This window comes from Aquarana catesbeiana, linkage group LG01 (genome assembly GCF_042186555.1).
Source record: "Aquarana catesbeiana isolate 2022-GZ linkage group LG01, ASM4218655v1, whole genome shotgun sequence".
Taxonomy (NCBI): Eukaryota; Metazoa; Chordata; class Amphibia; order Anura; family Ranidae; genus Aquarana; species Aquarana catesbeiana.
The window spans coordinates 50,060,476-50,080,174 of NC_133324.1; the positions used below are offsets into that span (position 1 = coordinate 50,060,476).

A 19,699-nucleotide genomic window follows, 5' to 3' on the forward strand; every position below is an offset into this window, starting at 1 on the left:
GGGAAAAACAGGCTGCGATTCACAGCCAACCTTCCTTGGAGGTCCCAGTGACTAGAGACTCACTGCAACGATGAGCCGGGCAAACGGGGCTCAGTATATAAGACTTTTGGAACAGATAGGCAGAAATGGAAAAAAAAGGGAAGCAATCTTGTTTGTTATAGACCTGCAGAACAAAGGGCAATAGCGGTGTGACCCCTAGCAATCATCTACAATGTATTTCACTATAAGATGTGTGTGGACCTCTATCTTATCAATGGTGTTACCAATCATGGGTTTGGTAAGCCTTGTTCCTGTATAATACATAGTACATGTAGGTGTAAATGTCAAAAGTATCTAAAGGCATCAACAGCCCAAAAACTTGTATAGATATAATACCGTGCATGTACATGTATATCTATAGATGGCTTGTTTTTAGGAAGTGACTCAGTTAATGCCTATGGGTAAGATGGTCAAAAGCAAATCATGATGCTATCAACCTTAGCTCCTTCCTTTCCCCCGCTTCCCCTTCCTTTTTTCTTTCCCTCTTCCTTCTTGTCTTCCGTCCTTTCTTTCGTCTTCCCTTCCTTTCTTACTTCTTTACTCCCTCCCTTTTCTTCCTTTTTTCTTCCTCCTTTCAGCCTTACTTCTCTACTTTCTTCCTCTTTTTCATCCTTCCTTCCCCTCATTGCCTTTATATTACTTTATTGCTTCTTCCCTCCCTTCTTACACTTACTTCTTCCCTCTCTCTTTTTTCTTTCATCCTTCTTTACTTTTTTTCCCTTCCTTTCTTCTTCCCCTTCCTCTATAATTTAATTTAGCCTTCCTTTTGTCCTCCTTCCTTTCTATTGCCCCCCCCCCATCTCCTTCCCTCCTTCTTCTCCACTTATTCCTTTCTCCCTTCCCTCCTTTCTTCTTCGTCTCTTCATTTCCTCACTCCATTCTTCTTTCCTACATACTTCCTATCTTTTTCCTTCCTTTCTATAGCCTTCATTCCTTTTACCCCCCCCCCCCCCCACCCTCCTTTCTGAACACCAGAACTGGTTACCCAGTTTTCTTCTTTCTTCCTTTCTATTTCTTCCCTCCTTCATTTCCTTCTTCCTTTCTTCCTCTTTCCTTTCCTTCTGTTCCTTCCTTCCTTTCAATCTAATTTTTCCTTTCTTTCTTCTTTGAATTGGTTACCCACTTTCATTCATTCCTTCTTCTTTTCTATTTCTTCCCTTCTTCCTTCCTTTCTATCTAATTTTTCCTTTCTTTCTTCTTTCCTCCCTACTGAATTGGTTACCATTTCCTTTCCTTTCCTTTCACTTCCTTCCCTTATTCCTCCTTTACTTGCTCACTGTGAATGTGCTCCGAAGTTAACATCTACTGAGGGAACAAGTAGGCTGCCATTGCTGCCATCTACTTCTGGTAAACTAATCCCCTGGCCATCATGCTTATCCAGTGGCTTCACCAATTTCTGAATCACTGAATATCCCATATCTGTGTGCTGGTTCCATCTCAATGTCTCAGAGTGTTGAAGGCAGAGACAGATAGGAACCAAGTATTTTGAACAAGTCAGCCTTCATACAGGGGCAGATCCGGGGGGGGGGGGGCAACAGGGCAATTGCCCCCTCCGAGAATGCGGGTGAGAGAGCGGGCAGGCAGCTCCACGGGTGAGAGCGCGGGCGGGCGGTTCCGCGGGTGGGCCAGTTGGCTCGGTCAGTGAGCAGGCAGGTGAGAGAGCGGCAAGCAGCTGGGTGCCTTGGTGTGTGAGCGGGCTGCTGGCCAATCAGGGAGCTGGCGGGTGGGGGAGCAGAGAGATGACATCATCAGCTGCCTGACTGGTAACCTGCTACCTGACACAGCAAGAGACCACCTTAGCAGGAAAGTGACACAGCAAGTGACAATTGTAGCAGGCAAGTGACAATCCACAACGTGTAGCAGGTGATGTGGCAAATGACAATCCGTATCTGGTGACAGGCGATGTGGCAAGTGACAATCCGCAATGTGTGTCAGGTGACAATCCACAACGTGTGTCAGGCGACTTGGCAAGTGACAATCCGCAACGTGTGGCAGGTGATGTGGCAAATGACAATCCATATCTGGTGACAGGCGATGTGGCAAGTGACAATCCGCAATGTGTGTCAGGTGGCAATCCGCAACGTGTGGCAGGTGACGTGGCAAGTGACAATCCCCAACGTGTGGGAGGCGAAGTGGCAAGTGACAATCCACAACGTGTGGCAGGTGACAATCCGCAATGTGTGACAGGTGACGTGGCAATTGACAATCCGCATCTGGTGACAGGGAATATGGCAAGTGACAATCCGCAACGTGTGGCAGGTGATGTGGCAAGTGACAATCCGCAAAGTGTGACAGGTAATGTGGCAAGTGACAATCTGCATCTGGTGACAGGTGACGTGGGAAGTGACAATCCGCATTTGGTGGCAGACAAGTGACAAGCCCCATCTGGTGGCAGGCGACGTGGCAAGTGACACACTCAAGGCTCCCACTGATTCTGCATTATGGTGAGTTGAAGTATTTCATTTTATATAACAATGTAATAATAGAAATAATGCACTGCAATCATCCTGACACCATAACAACCATGGTGCCATGATAATCGAAGCGCCAACACCAGCCATTTTCCCGATAAATTGCCCCCAAAATTCGCAGTGCCCCTCCCAAGCCCCTGCGCTCACATGGGTCAGGTTGCGAGACCATCCGAGCTGCAACACAACTGGCACATATGGCATGATTTTTTGTTATAACGGTGAAAACCTTTTCATCTATAGAAATCTTTTGTAGTTTGTTAAACTCCACTTGCAGTCTTGTCAGAAGGCTAAATACGGGGAGCCACTTAAAGCAGATGCTGGATTTATACCCTGTAAGCTGGTCCAATCCCTTCCCCGCCATTACATTATTCAAAAAAAATGGAGCTGTATAGGGAAGAGGCATGAATTGCTTCTGTAACATTGCCCTTTATTGTCAATTTGGGCCCTCCGCTATCTCACAGAACAGCTGACCAATTACTTGCGCTTTAATTTGCCACCAGTAAACAATTTCAGCTCCAGACTTTGTTTCGGAGGAGCAGTTACATTACACGCTCACCTCCGGACCCCAGAAGCAGCTGATTCATGGCAAGCTGCAGGCTTTATTGCTGGGGCAGCAGCAGGGGAGGTACGTGCCATAAATTAGGTCCTCTACAGAGGGTGGAAGGACGAGAAAATGCAGGAATACAAGAAAACTTATCATATCACCCTCCCAAATGGCCTGACTGGCCCAGATTAACCTCTTCCAAGCATTATATAAAAAAAGGAGCCAAGAGCAATCAGCATTCAGACTGACCACAAAGCCTAAGCCCAATGCGATGTAGAGGAAACAAAAAACACGGCCTGGTTCTCATCTTTCTAAAGAATCGTAGAGATTTGGAAAAATTTAAAAAGTTAGGAGCTGTGTGTGTGGTCACCGCCCTTCTCTTAGCATGCCAATCAAGAAATGGAGATATAAAGCTCTGTTCAAAAAGCACCATAAAAGCTTTACTCTCTGTGCTTGATGTGTTGGTTACAGACACAGCAAACTGCACATTGGCACAAACCAGTTTTCCAACTCTGAAACCAATTTGTTAAGGTATTTAAACAGACCTGCCATTGCACACTATTGAGCAGTTTCCTTCCTTCCTCCCTTCCATTCTTTATTCCTTCCTTCCATCCCTCTGACTTTCCTTCCTTCCTTTTATTCCTACTTTCATCCTTTTATCCCCTCGTCCATCCTATTATGCTTCTATCCATCCTGCCTGTCTTCCTTCCTTTTTTTTTCCCTTGTTCCTTCTATCCATGCTTTCATCCTTCCTTCCTTTTCTCCATACTCCTATCCTCTCTTCCTTTTATCCTTCCCTCGGCCCTTTCTTTCTTCAAACCTTTTATCCTTCTTTCCATCCATTTTATGCTTCTATCAATCCCGTCCTTCCTTCCCTCCCGCCTTCCTTCCTATATTACTTCTTATTTTACCTTTCCTTATTCCTTCTTTTTCTATTGCCTTCCTTCCTTTCACCATTCATTCCATTCTTCCTTCCTCCTCCCGCCTTCCTTTCCTTCCTTTTATCCTTATGTTTTTCCCTCCTTCCATCCTATTATGCTTCTATCATTTCTTCCTATTTTTTCTTCTATCTTCCCTTTCCTTTCCTTTCATTCTTCCATGCTTTTATCAACCCTTCCTTCTTTCCTTCCTTTATTACTTTTTTTTCCCTTTTTTATATTCCCTTCCTTCTATCCTTTTATCTTGCCTTCCTTTTATCCATCCATCCAACATTCTTTCCTTCCTTCCATCTTCCCTTCCTTGCTTCCTTCCTTCATTCCTCCCTTCCTTTGTATACTGGTGAACAGTCATGTTGGATAAAGAATGAGCTATCCCCAAACTGTTCCCACAAAGTTGGGAGCATGAAATTGTCCAAAATGTCTTGGTATGCTGACGCCTTTAGAGTTCCCTAATGGCGCGTACACACGAGTGGACTTGCCAACGGGCTAAACTCCATCTGCATTTCCGACGGAAAGATTTAGAACATGTTCTATAACTGAGTCCGTCAGAAATGCCGACAGAAAAAGTCCGATGGGGCATACACATGGTTGGAATGTCCGACCAAAAGCTCCCATCGGACTTTTTCTGTCGGGAAGTCCGGCCGTGTGTACGCGGCATAAGGGGCCAAGCCCAACCCCTGAAAAACAACCCCACACCATAATCCCCCCTCCACCAAATGATTTGGACCAATGCACAAAGCAAGGTCCATAAAGACATGGATGAGCGAGTTTGGGGTGGAGGAACTTGACTGGCCTGCACAGAGTCCTGACCTCAACACGATAGGACACCTTTGTGATGAATTAGGGTGGACACTGCGAGCCAGGCCTTCTCATCCAACATCAGTGCCTGGCCTCACAAATGTGCTTTTGTAAGAATGGTCAAACATTCCCATAGACACACTCCTAAACCTTGTGGACAGCCTTCCCAGAAGAGTTGAAGCTGTTATAGCTGCAAAGGGTGGGCCAACTCAATATTGAACCCTACGGACTAAGGCTACTTTCACACTGGGGCGGGCGGGCGGCGGCGGTAAAGCGGCGCTTTACCTTTGTTTTAGCGGCGCTATTCGGCCGCTAGCGGGGCGGTTTTAACCCCCGCTAGTGGCTGAAAAAGGGTTAAAAGTGCCCACAAAGCGCCACTGCAGCGGCGCTTTGCTGGCAGGTTTGCAGTGCTCCCCTATTGTTTTCAATGGGAAGGGGCGCTTTAGAAGCGGTGAATACACCGCTCCTATAGCGCTGCAAAGATGCGGCTTGCAGGACTTTTTTGACCGTCCTGCAAGCGCACCGCTCCAGTGTGAAAGCCCTCGGGGCTTTCACACTGGAGTGAATTGAGCGGCTCTTTCAGGGCGCTTTGCAGGCGCTATTTTTAGCACTTTAGCGCCTCAGTGTGAAAGTAGCCTAAGTCTAGGATGCCATTAAAATTCATGTGCGTGTAAAGGCAGGTGTCCCAATAGTTTTGGTAATATAGTATGTATATATATATATATATATATATCTTTAGATAAAATGAACACCCTGGTATAGAGAGGGATAGTGAGATATATCGGACAACACGTACTTTGTAGCTCATCAATATTTTCTACTTCTCGCTCTGTTTTCTAGAGTTTATTAGCGCCAATAAAACTTGTTGAACTGATGTTTTTTTTTTTTTTCTCCCGCATGTAGGAAATTGTCTTTATCCCTTCTTGGTAAAATCAGCTCTTTGCTGTTTAGACAATGCTGATTATTGATCTTCCGGGAATTGCAAAAGCTTGCACCAAGTGCTAAGCAATGAGCCATATAGACAAGGTAATACGTGGAGAGAGGGTTGCCTGGATACAGGATTCATATAAGGAAAATGTATTATCAGACACAGAGTAAATTACCTTTTAATATATGTGAATTCATGACTAGTGGGGAGAGCCCGGGTAGTTAAAGTGAAGCTAAATCTTCAGCTGGAGACGGTGGCGTACTTATGGTGAGTGTACGTTCGGAGCTGTTATTGTAATGTTTGCTGGAATGTAATTTTGGACTTGACGGTTATGCTTATTCTTTCTTGCTGTCCTAAATTATTACTCTTCATGTACAGTTTACTTCAGGTGCTTCCCCTAGTGGATAGATTTATGGTAGCACTGTAAGCATTAATACTGGAACTGCTGAAATAAAATTATTTTGAGTGTAAGCTACTTAAAGAGAGTTAACTGACTTCAGTAAATCACTAGAGGTTTAAAGTAGAACCGTGGGAATGCTATGGTTTTTATATCCTTAAGCTGGCCATACGTGGATCGATATTTGGCCAGTTCAGCAGGGACTGCCCAAATTTCGATCCATGTATGGGCAGGGGGCTGTACAGAAGTCAATCTACTGCTTGTTAAGGCAGCCCATAGAAGGATTCTTTTTTTTGTTGTTTTTTTTTTTAGTTCAAAAAGCAGGTTGGACGAAAAAACTGAGGGAATCAGCTGAGGGAAAGCAGTTGAGCTATTGTATTCTGAAAGTGGGGCTTCCCTGCTGTCAGAATACAATATCTCAGCAGGGAGGATTCCCTCATCCACTTTGAATGAGTGGATGGAGGAATCAGGTCAGTTTTTTTTTTTTTTCATTTCATAAAACAAACCCTCACTGACCTCTGTAGCTGCAGATACTGTGGTGCAATCCATCCCCAAATTTCACAGGATATGCACTGAAAATGCACAAGTTGGGTCTCTGCACTCTGTTCCCCAATCTTCCTGCCCATCTGTTCTGTATACATTAGAGATTAGAAGGCAGTGTGCCAATTCACTGCTAGGAAGGGGTAAAAGGGGAAGCCAACTGCTGAGCCACTGCTGGGAGGGAGAGCAAGGGGAGCTGAGCTGTTGAGCCACTGCTGGGAAGGAGAGCAGGGGGAGATGAGCTGCTGAGTCACTGCTGGTAGAGAGGAAGAGGAGAAGTTGAGCTGCTGAGTGAGAGGAAGAGGAGTTGAGCTGCTGAGTAACTGCCAGGAGAGAGAAAGAGGAGGAATTGAGCTGCTGAGTAACTGCCAGGAGAGAGGAAGAGGAGGAGTTGAGCTGCTGAGTGAGAGGAATGGAGGAGTTAGCTGCTGAGTGAGAGGGAGAGGAGGAGTTGAGCTGCTAAGTAACTGCCAGGATAGAGGAAGAGGAGGAGCTGAGCTGCTGAGTAACTGCTGTGAGTAAGGATGAGCTCCGGCGTGTTCGCATGCTGCACGTGCCGATCCCGCCAGGAAGTCGGCACGGCGCAGCGCTAATCACAGGCAGTGAGACATTTCCCGAGCTCTGCAGCCACACATCGGGAAATGTCTCACTGCCTGTGATTAGCGCTGCGCCGTGCCGACTTCCTGGCGGGATCGGCACGTGCAGCATGCGAACACGCCGGAGCTCATCCTTAGCTGTGAGGAAGAGAAGGAGTTGAGCTGCTGAGTAACTGCCAGGAGAGAGGAAAAGGAGGAGTTGAGCTGCTGAGTAACTGCCAGGAGAGAGGAAGAGGAGGAGTTGAGCTGCTGAGTGAGAGGAAGAGGAGGAGTTGAGCTGCTGAGTGAGAGGAAGAGGAGGAGTTGAGCTGCTGAGTAACTGCCAGGAGAGAGGAAGAGGTGGAATTGAGCTGCTGAGTGAGAGGAAGAGGAAGAGTTGAGCTGCTGAGTAACTGCCAGGAGAGAGGAAGAGGAGGAATTGAGCTGCTGAGTGAGAGGAAGAGGAGGAGTTGAGCTGCTGAGTAACTGTCAGGAGAGAGGAAGAGGAGGAGTTGAGCTGCTGAGTAACTGCCAGGAGAGAGGAAGAGGAGGAGTTGAGCTGCTGAGTGAGAGGAAGAGGAGGAGTTGAGCTGCTGAGTGAGAGGAAGAGGAGGAGTTGAGCTGCTGAGTAACTGCCAGGAGAGAGGAAGAGGAGGAGTTGAGCTGCTGAGTAACTGCCAGGAGAGAGGAAGAGGAGGAATTGAGCTGCTGAGTAACTGCCAGGAGAGAGGAAGAGGAGGATTTGAGCTGCTGAGTGAGAGGAAGAGGAGGAGTTGAGCTGCTGAGTGAGAGGAAGAGGAGGAGTTGAGCTGCTGAGTAACTGCCAGGAGAGAGGAAGAGGAGGAATTGAGCTGCTGAGTGAGAGGAAGAGGAGGAGTTGAGCTGCTGAGTAACTGCCAGGAGAGAGGAAGAGGAGGAGTTGAGCTGCTGAGTGAGAGGAAGAGGAGGAGTTGAGCTGCTGAGTGAGAGCAAGAGGAGGAGTTGAGCTGCTGAGTAACTGCCAGGAGAGAGGAAGAGGAGGAATTGAGCTGCTGAGTGAGAGGAAGAGGAGGAGTTGAGCTGCTGAGTAACTGCCAGGAGAGAGGAAGAGGAGGAGTTGAGCTGCTGAGTGAGAGGAAGAGGAGGAGTTGAGCTGCTGAGTAACTGCCAGGAGAGAGGAAGAGGAGGAATTGAGCTGCTGAGTAACTGCCAGGAGAGAGGAAGAGGAGGATTTGAGCTGCTGAGTGACTGCTAGGAGAAAGGAAGAGGAGGAGTTGAGTAACTGCTGGGAGGAAGAGGAGGAGTTGAGCTGCTGAGTAACTGCCAGGAGAGAGGAGTTGGGCTGCTGAGTAACTGCTGGGAGAGAGGAAGAGGAGGAGTTGAGCTGCTGAGTCACAGACCGGGGGAGGGAAGTTGTGCTGCTGAGTCACAGATGGGAGGAGCTAACTGCTGGGAAGGGGGAGCAAGAGGAGTTGGACTTTTGAGTCACTACTGGATATGGTGGTAAAGGGGAAGTTAGCTTGAGTCACTGCTTGGGAGAACAGAGGAGAACTGCTGAGTCACTGCTGGGAGAGAGGAAGAGGAGGAGTTGAACTGCTGAGTCACAGATGGGAGGAGTGAGCAGGGGGCGCTAACTGCTGGGAAGGGGGAGCAGGAGGACTTGGTTTTTTTTGTCACTACTGAATATGGTGGAATGGGGGGAACTGAGCTTGAGTCACTGTGTTAGGACCTGGGCTTGAACCTGGGACTTTTGCTGTGTCTGGTGGTGACTCTGCTTGCTGAGCCACCTGGAAAGCTGGACAGTTCCTTAGACAATTCCTTTAATGATCTTGTCTTGAATATTGTTTGCCTTGAACCTGGAACTCTTTGCTCCTCCCATGAACTTCCTGATTTAAGCCACGTCTCTGCACTTCCTGGTCGCCAGAATATTGTGCCTTCACCAGCCAATATCTTGCTCCTGTCTCTCCTGCTGCTGACCGTATCTTCACTACCATTTGTTACCGACATTTGGCTTGTTCCTCGGCTACGCTTCTGCTGAATCCCAACCTGCAACTATTTGTTACCAACTTTTGGCTTGTTTCTCGACTACACTTTTGCTTGATCCCTACCTGCTATACCTGCTACTGGACCCTGGCCTGCTCATCTCCTGTTGGGGCTATCCTGAGTACCGCGACCTGGTACTAACACGCAGCAAAGACCATCTCCACCGTCAGGAGCTCTGGTAAATACCAGTTAATGCTTTGACCCCGCATCTCAGGTGAACCCGTGTCATTAGCCAGGGTGACCTGTGTGAATATTTGCTCTGCTGCTATAGCTACTGGCCTCTGAGCCTGACTCCAGACGGTGACACACTGCTTGGGAGAATGGAGGAGGGGGAGCTGAATTGCTGAGTCACTGCTGGAAGGAGAAGCATAAGGACTGAGCTGCTAACAGTCAGTATGTGTCCGCTGTAAACTTGAAAATCCATTTCTCCACAGTGGATGCAGTTACAGTTATTGGTGAGGGTTGAAATCAAGTCTTTGCTTCTTAAAATGTGTGAATATGTAATGGTTTAAAGCTTGGCCACAGTTTTACTTTGAGCTGACCTAAAGATTTGCACCATGATAAGAGAAATAATTAAACATAAACACTGTGCTACAAGAAGAAATCTAATAGAAAAATTGCAAAATGCACATATAGCTTAGGTTTAAAAAAAAGAATATAAAAAGATTGACTGGCCTAGTTTAAAGATGGAAGATTCCCTCTCAGCAAGCGCAGCCTGAAGCTGCCCTTTAAGGGCCTGCGCTAATTCCGTTGCTTACCGGGGCTTGAAGGGGTTAACGCTGCGGTTCATCCAGCCTACGTGTAGCGAGGTGCCGGGTGATTAAGTTACCTGCCTATGTAGAATGAGGCTGCAATTTCACAGTGGCGTCTCCAGCCAAATATAGCGGAACCCCAAGAGGGGAGCTGGAGTAACTCCCTGCAGTTAGTGGCCTACTTTCAGCTCCATTAATGGAAGAAGGGGGCCAGGAGGGATGATGTCATGAGATTAGCTTCCTAATTAAACATTGCCTCTCCTGTTGCTGCTCTGGCTATACGTTGTGTCTCTGCTGCTTTCATAATGGAAAGGGATGTCTAATATTCATCCTACAAGTGATCTCTTTGTTTTAACACGGGACTGCCTCTCATGGCCTGAGCAAGGTTTCAAAAGACATCCTATTTTTGGTTCTAAGAGTGAAGGAATGTTGGCACTCAGGAATATCTATAGAAAAAGAGGGATGGAGGGAGAGCCCTGGTTTAGTATTAAGTTAAAGTATAAAGTAAAAAAAACTAAATTATTAGACATATACAGAAGAAACGTGTTTGGATACTTTACATCTGGGGAGGTTGTAAATGGCCATAAAAAATTGACTATGCAACCTTTGGTGGGCATTTGTGGAGAATATATCTGTACGCATGCAGATGTCGAAATTGTTATCCTCGTTATTCTGGGCAATTACCTGAGGGACATTAGAATGGCCAGAAAAACTTAGTATGGAAAAAAGTTTCTTCCTTAGTTAAAAAATATTTATTATATTTTAGTTTTAACTCAGGGATGTGCCTCATTGACCAAGCAAGGTTTCAAAGTATATCTTATTTTGTGTTTCTTGATTTTAGGGAATGTAGACACTCAGGAATATCTGCAGTGGTTGTGTAACTTACATCTGGCAAAGTTGCAAGTGACCATAAAAAAATGGTATACAAAAACTCTGTTGAGCACTTGTGGAGAATAGATCTATCTTCCTACAGTTGAGGAAATGGTTGCTCTCGAATGGTTTCAGCCCTAGGTCCTTTCTGGGGAACATGGATGGATTTATTACACTGTTAAAGGACTTGTATGATATAAGGACAAAAAAGTTTTGAAGAATGTTACCTTCTTGCTTAAGAATTATTTATTTCTTTAGCGGGGGACTCATTGTCCTCAAATAACTTTTTTAGGATTGTCATTAATAGTGTATGGACTTTCATATATGGATTTAAAAAAGGAATATAATTGAATAGCTTACATGTGGTGAGGTTGTTAGTGACCATAGAAAAAGCCTTTCTGCTTGGATGCTGGAGGAAGATGGCCAAACACACCAAGAAGGTTGGCATTTGTGGGAAATATGGGACACGTTATGATGATTCCCTGAGGAAGATGGTCAAGAAAATTGAAATCAGCCAACACGCCAAGTACACCTGCTCCTTCTGTGCAAGACCAAAACGAAAAGGAAGGCTGTAGGAATCTGGCACTGCGGTTCTTGCATTAAAATTGTAGCTAAAGGTGCATGGACCTACAATACCACCTTGGCTGTCACAGTGAAATCCGCCATCAGGAGATTGAAGGAATTGAAAGACTAATGCCCTGTACACACGAGCGGAATGTCTGACAGAAAAGTCAGACGGAAGCTTTTCATCGTCTATTCCGATCATGTGTGTGCCTAATCGGACTTATTTTTTCAAAAAATCTGATGGACCTAGAAATAGAACATGTTCTAAATATTTACGACGGAACTGATTCCTATCGGGAAAACCGCTCGTCTGTATGCTGTTCCGGTGGACCAAAAACGACGCATGCTCTAAAGCAAATACGAGACGGAAGCTATTGGCTACTGGCTATTGAACTTCCTTCGGATTTTGGGTTGACCGTGTGTAGGCAAGACCGCTTGAATGGAATTCCGGTGGAGTTCCTGTCGGAGAAACCTTTGGAGTTTATTCCGACGGCAAAACCGGTCGTGTGTACGACCGGTTCTGAATTCTGTTGCATAGATGGTGATTTGAACTGAAATAAGACAGAGTTATCAGCTCAGAAATTTTATGAAAAGCTTTCAGAACTGAAAGAGTTACGTTAGGCAGATTTCTACCCTTACTGTTCCCTGTGGACTTTTTTGGCATGTATCTGGAAAAGAAAGAAGAAGTAAAAAGAAGTGAACGGGAGCGTTGGAGAAAACCCGGTGCTCGGCAGGTTTTGTGCAGGTGTGGAGCCGCTTTGTAAATCATAGATCAGCATTCTGGGAAAGTGTTCAGTTAACATTTATCACCTCTTCCCTGACTCATCAGAGCCGGTTCGCTCCCTGGAGATGCGCTGTGCTAATTCATTTGAAGATTTACACTGGCCCCTGGGAGAACGGCCTCCGGTTCGTAAAGGTAAAGAAAGTGCGCTCCGCTGGCCAGAAATACAGTGTAATGTTGAGGTCCGTAATAGAGTGACCCAGATCCACCAATAAGAAGTCACTATTCTAATCATTCTAAAGTGATGAACGATCAGGTGATTGATCTTTGCACAGATCCTTATTAACAGTGGCGGACGCTCCATATGGGGAGCAGTGGCTCCGCCCCCCTAATCCATGCACCTAGCCCCTAATCTACATACAGGGTGCCGGATGCATGGATTCCAATAGGGTTTTTTTGTTTTTTTTTGACACATGAGGCTCTAATTGGCTTCAAAAAAGGGTGGGCTTGGGGCGCAGAGCACTGCGCCCTGAGCCCTTCCAGTTGTGTGACAATAGCGAATTAATTTTCGGGTGGGTTGTTTGACGCCCCCCCTCAGCTGGAGCACTAGCTGCCACTGCTTATTAAAGAAGATTGGGACTAAAAATATTCATAACCTATAAAACACTTGATGGCCAAGGGTTTGTTGGATATCCTATTCCACAATTATGAACATTATTATGAAGTTGCCTATCTGTGGCTATAACCGCCTCTGCCCTACTGGGAAGACTTTCAACCAAAAGAACCTTTGTGAGGTCAGGTACTAATGTTGGGTGAGAAGACCTGGCTCACAATTCAATTCCCAAAGTTGTTCAGTAGGGTTGAGGTCAGGGCTCTGTGTAGGCCACTTGGGTTCCTCAACATTGAACTCATCATGGCATGGGGTTGATTTACTAAAACTGGAGAGTGCAAAATCTGGTGCAGATTTTCAGCATAGAAACCAATAAACTATTTTTTTTTTTTTTTTTCGTCAAAGCTTAATTAAACAAGCTGAAGTTGATTGGTTATGATGCACAGCTGTGCCAGATTTTACACTCTCAAGTTTTAGTAAATCAACCCCCATGTCTTTACGAAGCTGGCTTAGTTCATACCAGGCCCGTATCCAAGCATGCAGCCAGCAAGTCAGGAAAGGGAGGGGACGAGTAACCCCCCCCCCCACAACCATACAAGGCTATATGCCCTCAACATGGGGGGGGGGGTGCTTTGAGGCGCCCGCCTCAAAGCACCTTGTCTCTGTGTTGATGGGGACAAGAGCCTCTTGCCCACAACGCTGGGCGGTGGTTGTAGGGGTCTGCGGGCGGGGGAGGGCTTATTGGGATCTGGAAGATCCCAGATCCCGGCCCCCCATGTGAATTAGTATGGGGTACATAGTACCCCTCCCTATTCACCCAAAAATTTTAAAAAGTCAATAAAGACACAAGCTTTTGACAAGTCCTTTTTTAAAAAAAATTAAAAAAAAAAGTCCCTCGATGTAGATCCCTCATCAATCACGACGCCCACTGCACCGCCAGACCCGAACATTTAAAAAAAAAAAAGCTCAGCTCGCACCAAAGACTCCCACCTGTCTGCCTGCTCAGCCGTGTGACAGTTCTTAAATAGCTAAGACATCACCTGGTAGCACCGCCCCCTGTGATGTCATCGACTGGTCCATGCTGGGCTGCCGACTGTGCATTGGGCAGCGTAAATTGATGATGGATCTACACTGGGGGACATAATTTTTTTTATTTTTTAGTAAAGGACTTGTCAAAAACTCTAGTAGTGTCTTTATTCACTTTTTACACCTTTTTAGTGAATGGGTAGTGGTACTCATTCACATGGGGGGGGGGTCTGGGACCTGGGGGCTTCCAGATTCTGATAAGCCCTCTGGCCCACAGACCCTCACAACCACCACCCAGGGTTGTGGGGAAGAGGCCCTTGTCCCCATCAACATGGGGACAAGGTGCTGTGAATGTGTACTATAGGAAACCATGTTAAATGGACTGTAGTGCGTTTCTGCAAAACGCACTAAAAAAACACAAACGTGTGAACCTAGAGCAGTGATGGCGAACGAACCTTGGCACCCCAGATGTTTTGAAACTACATTTTCCATGATGCTCATGCACTCTGCAGTGTTGTTGAGCATCATGGGAAATGAAGTTCCAAAACATCTGGAGTGCCAAGGTTCACCATCACTGCCCCAGGGTAAAACTGTAATTCCTTGCAGTTTCATGTAACATGTCTATAGGTACTGACTGTCTCCTAAAGCTTGACTTCAGTCTCCAGCCACTCCTAGTCTCTGACCATTCCCTCGACTAAGTCTTCAGTGTATCACAGTACTCTGTAGAAGTACATCATATTTTAATAGGCAACCCTTTGGAGAGATTAGGGGCTGCATCTGACAGCCCCTCGACCTTGCAAGTTGACAACCACTGGTCTAAATTGTCCTTAGTATAATATCACCCTTAACTGAAAACACCTGAACTCAATCATTTGGAAGGGTGTACACTGATGTTGGCCATGTTTAGAAGTAATTGTAATGCCCTGTACACACGACTGGTTTTGCCGTCTGAATAAACTCTGAAGGTTTTTCCGACTGAGTTCCGACGGAATTCCGCTCAAGTTGTCTTGCATACACACAGTCACACCAAATTCCAACTGTCCAGAACACGGTGACGTACGACGGGACTAGAAAACGGAAGTTCAATAGCCAGTAGCCAATAGCTTCCGTCTCGTACTTGCTTCGGAGCATGCGTCGTTTTTGGTGCGTCGAAACAGCAAACAGACAAGCGTTTTTTCCGATAGTAATTTGTTCCGTCCAGGGCTTTTTTTCAGCGGGAACTAGGGGGAACTCAGTTCCACCACCTCTGGCTCAGGTCTTCTGCTCCCTGCTCCCCACTGTCACTTAGTAACACTGAAGTCCAGCTTTTACAAGTGATAGCTTATCTCCCAGTAGCTCCCACAGGTCAGATCTCCTGCCCAGATCCCACTGAGTGCCGGACAGGGACAAGGGAGATACAGAACAGGTGCCCTGGGTTTAGTGCAGTCATGGGCAGGAGAGGGTGCGTGGTAGGCTGCACCCTCTGTGGTCTCCATTTTTTCCCTGGTGACCAGTTGTTGAAGCTCCTACGCTCCTACTGCATAATCTCCCTTGCAAGTGACTGTAGTATAGTATAGTATGCTGGGAGGTACTACAGCTGGATAAGTGTTTCAGCTTAATATTGCACTAAAGGTAAGATATATGACAGATGGGGGAGCTTTTAAGGAGGGGGGGGGGGGATGAGGGCAGTGGAGGGAGGGGGTAGTATGCAGAGGGAAGAGCTACTAGTTGATGCCATTTGGCAGGTATGTGAGTGTGGCGGGCATGGTTGAGTTCCTGCACCTATTCTCTGAGAAAAAAAGCCCTGGTTCCGTTGGAAAAATATAGAACATGTTCTCTATCTAAGTCCGTCTGAATTTTCAACGGAAAAAGTCCGATGGGGCATACACATGGTCAGAATATACGATGAAAAGCTCCCATCGGACTCTTTCTGTCGGGAATTCCGCTCGTGTGTACGCGGTATAAGGTTTCCACAAACTTTTGGCCATATAGCGGATAATACAATATTTTAAATACGGTAAAAAGGAAAGACAAAATTGGAAGAAATGTCAACTTGCATCAATATTACTTCCAGATAAAATGCCTATAATACATTGAGAATGTGAACTCCCTGACAATGCACTAGAGTTCCCCTTTAAGAAAGGTTCTGTAAATGTAATATGTCTATAAAATTTTTTTTTTTCCCGTGCATTCCTTTATCATGAAACAGGTAGAGCAGCAGCGAGGCCCGGGCCGATGACAGACGCCGCACAATGCGGACACAGTAGCAATTAGAGATAAATAAAAGATAAAGCAATCCTTATTATACTCTTTTTTTTTAAAGTCCACCCCAGCACAGCTCACAATTCTTTGCTGGCCCGCAGCAAGTGAGAAGTGAGCGGAACCTTTCTAAGTGATAGCGTTATTAATAAAAAGAGCTACAGTCACTGGCGGATGCACTTTTTTTTTTTTTTTTCTTCGTGCGGCTCAAGAAATTCTTGGAATCCCAGAGCAGTTAATATATCTGAAGTAGAGCGGCTGCAGGGCAACCTATTTCTATGATAATGTGCGTTCCGCAGACATTATTGTCATGTTCCCCTACGGAATCGATAGGCCCACGTGATGCATAATGACCTGTCCAGCTGGCAAAGTTACATCCAAACTTTGCTCGTTTTTAGAATAATGTTTGTAAATGACTTAAATTCTCTGTGCTATGCACTGTATGGCATATGCAGGGTTTTGTATATAGCATGGGTGCTCAACCTGTGGCCCTCCAACTGTTGTGGAACTACAAGTCCCATCATGCTCTTGAGAGTCATGCTTGTTGTAACTGTCAGTGGCTTGCAATGCCTCATGGGCCACAGGTTGAGCACCCATGGTATGTAGGGTTTTAGGCTCTGCCTCGCCAAGCAGATTTTTTTTTTTCTGCTACAGATGACTGACACTTACAGGTCCTTTCCCTCACCCAGCCTTTCAAAGGAGAAGCAGAAGACTTAGGAATGGTCATCTATGTCAGTGGTTCTCAACCCTGTCCTCAAGTACCCCCAACGGGCCATTTTTTTGTGAATTTCTTAGATAAAATAGCTGTCCAAAATACCAAGCCATTGATTCTGATTTAAAGCACCTGTGCAAGATAAAGGAAAACCTGCAAACTTGGCCTGTTGGGGGTACTTGAGGACAGGCTTGAGAACCACTAATCTATGTCATACTTTAACAACCATCCCTAAACAGGGTTGGGGACCTTAGACATTATCTGTCCTTTACGTATTATGTCAATTAACCATCTCTACCCCGGCGATTTTAATAATGATTCACATCTTCTGATATGTGACTCCAATGATTAACACATGTGCAGAATTTCTGACATCAAGGATGGGATTATATAACTAGAACACAGTGGTTTCACACCTCTAGTCCTGTCCAAAAACATCCACATTTTTGGTGATTGGATTAAGGTGACTCTGGTAACTGAGTGGATATACAAGCTGGGATATCGTCCGGACAATCATTAGAACTGAAAAAGTGCCTTGGATAGGCTGCAAAGCATTTTCAACATTGCAGAACAAGGCCTGCTGAATGGGACTAAGTACTACTAGCTACACTATATTGCCAAACATATTGGGACACCTGCCTTTACACGCACATGAACTTTAATGGCATCCCAGTCTTAGTCCGTAGGGTTCAATATTAAGTTGGCCAGCCCTTTGCAGCTTTAACAGCTTCAACTCTTCTGGAAAGGTTGTTCACAAGGTTTAGGAGTGTGTCTATGGGAATGTTTGACAATTCTTCCAGAAGCGCATTTGTGAGGTCAGGCACTGCCTCGCAGTCTCCGCTCAAATTGATCCCAAAGGTGTTCTATCGGGTTGAGGTCAAGACCAGGCCAGTCAAGTTCCTCCACCCCAAACTCGCTCATCCATGTCTTTATGAACCTTTGTTTGTGCACTGGGCCAAATCATTTGGTGGAGGGGGGATTATGGTGTGGGGGTTGTTTTTCAGGAGTTGGGCTTGGCCCCTTAGTTCCAGGGAAGGGAACTCTTAAGGCATCAGAATACCAAGACATTCTGGACAATTTCATGCTCCCAACTTTGTGGGAACAGTTCGGGGATGCCCCTTCCTGTTCCAAAATGACTGCGCACCAGTGCACAAAGCAAGATCCATAAAGACATGGATGAACGAGTTTGGGGTGGAGGAACTTGACTGGTCTGCACAGAGTTCTGACCTCAACCTGATAGAACACCTTCGGGATGAATTAGAGCGGAGACTGCGAGCCAGGCCTTCTCATCCAACATCAGTGCCTGATCTCACAAACGCGATTCTGGAATAATGGTCAAACATTCCCATAGACACACTCCTAAACCTTGTGGACAGCCTTCCAAAAAGAGTTGAAGCTGTTATAGCTGCAAAGGGTGGGCCAACTCAATATTGAACCCTGGAAAGAAGAAAGAAATGGCTGCACATCCAGAACTTCCAATTGCCTCTTATTTTGTTTCACAAGGATAACACCAAAGACACCAAACTGTGGTCACGTAGACATGTTTCACACATACATCTTGTGCTCAATCATCACAAATGCGCTTCTGGAAGAATGGTCAAACTTTCCTATAGCCACACTCCTAAACCTTGTGGACAGCCTTCCCAGAAGAGTTGAAGCTGTTATAGCAGAAAAGGGTGGGCCAACTCAATATTGAACCCTACAGACTAAGACTGGGATGCCATTAAATTTCTTTGGAAAGGTAGGTATCCCAATACTTTCGGCAATACAGTGTATTTTACAGACTCAAAACTTTAGCTTTTGGTAAAGAGTGGAAAGCTAGCCTCCTAATCGAGTTTAAAGCTATGTTCAAAGTGTAATGGATACAGAAGAGAACCCTAATACCATTGCAGTTGAGGTAGAATTCCACTCCATGTCTTATGAACTCTCATTATGACCATGTTAAAAGGTAGGTTTTCTTTAGAGAGTGTATGATGTAATAAATGCTGAGAACTCTGGACCTATAGGAGGTTTGAACAACCATAGGATTGATAAATACTAACTACTAGGGTGGCAATACAAGCAATAGATAGTCATGACCCAAATGTAACATTCCAATATGCAAGCCTCTGCAAGACCCCTTCTTCAAGTAACATGAAGTTAGCCATTTGGCGTCTGTCTACTTTTACACATGTTGTTGGAGGTGTCCATAGCAGGTGGCAAGAGTTCTGCACTTGGGCTTCAAGGTCTGTACACCCACCACATCTATTATAAAGGTCCTACCTCCCTATTGGCTTCCTAATTGTTTTTTATATTATGAAGCATACAGTTGAAAAAATAGGAAAGCCTCAAGTTGACAGTAACATCTAAAACTCAAGGTGTGTAGAAACAGAACCAAGTACAGTAAGTTGGAGAGCTGGTTGTTGGAATCCAGCCATTAGACACTGCCTACTAAAAAAATATCACTTTTGAGCGGATTATAGCAGACCTATAGTCCAAATCAAGGTTTGCCTTCAAAGTCATAAAAAACAAAGGCTGAAAGAAAAAAAAAACGTATCTTGCTCTCACTACCCAGGAAGGTAGTGCTGATGGCAATGTTTGATCAAGCAACTTGGCTTGGGGAATGGCTTTTAGGCACAGCTGTCCAATCAGGAGTTCTGCCTGAACTCTGATCCGTTCCTTCGGCAGGGTTCATGGGATAAAATGGTGGTATCTGGCCATGTGACCAGCACCAGCAGACAGAATAACCAAGTGCTCCCAAGCTCCGGGACACAATTGTCCATAGGTTTTATTTAGAGCTGTAAACAGCTTTACAAACTTAAGAAAACTTTTAAACAATAAAGTTTTGTTGATTTTTTTTTTTCAGCAGAGAACAATTACTCAGGTAATGTATGTGGAGTAGATGTTCCTGTAGGGACTATTCGCTATGCTTATACATGGACTCCGAGAGCCTTTCCCTAATGTCTCTGTAGAAA

At 45.6% G+C, this 19,699-nt stretch overlaps 1 protein-coding gene and 1 pseudogene across 22 annotated transcripts in view; one reads left to right on the forward strand and one right to left on the reverse strand.

Annotated features, from left to right (window-relative positions):
• The window catches only part of CELF4 (CUGBP Elav-like family member 4), a 1,454,628-nt gene that overhangs the window by 752,201 nt on the left and 682,728 nt on the right, over positions 1-19,699 (reverse strand). The window lies entirely within an intron of this gene.
• LOC141131359 (large ribosomal subunit protein eL43-like) lies at positions 11,294-11,568 on the forward strand (annotated as a pseudogene).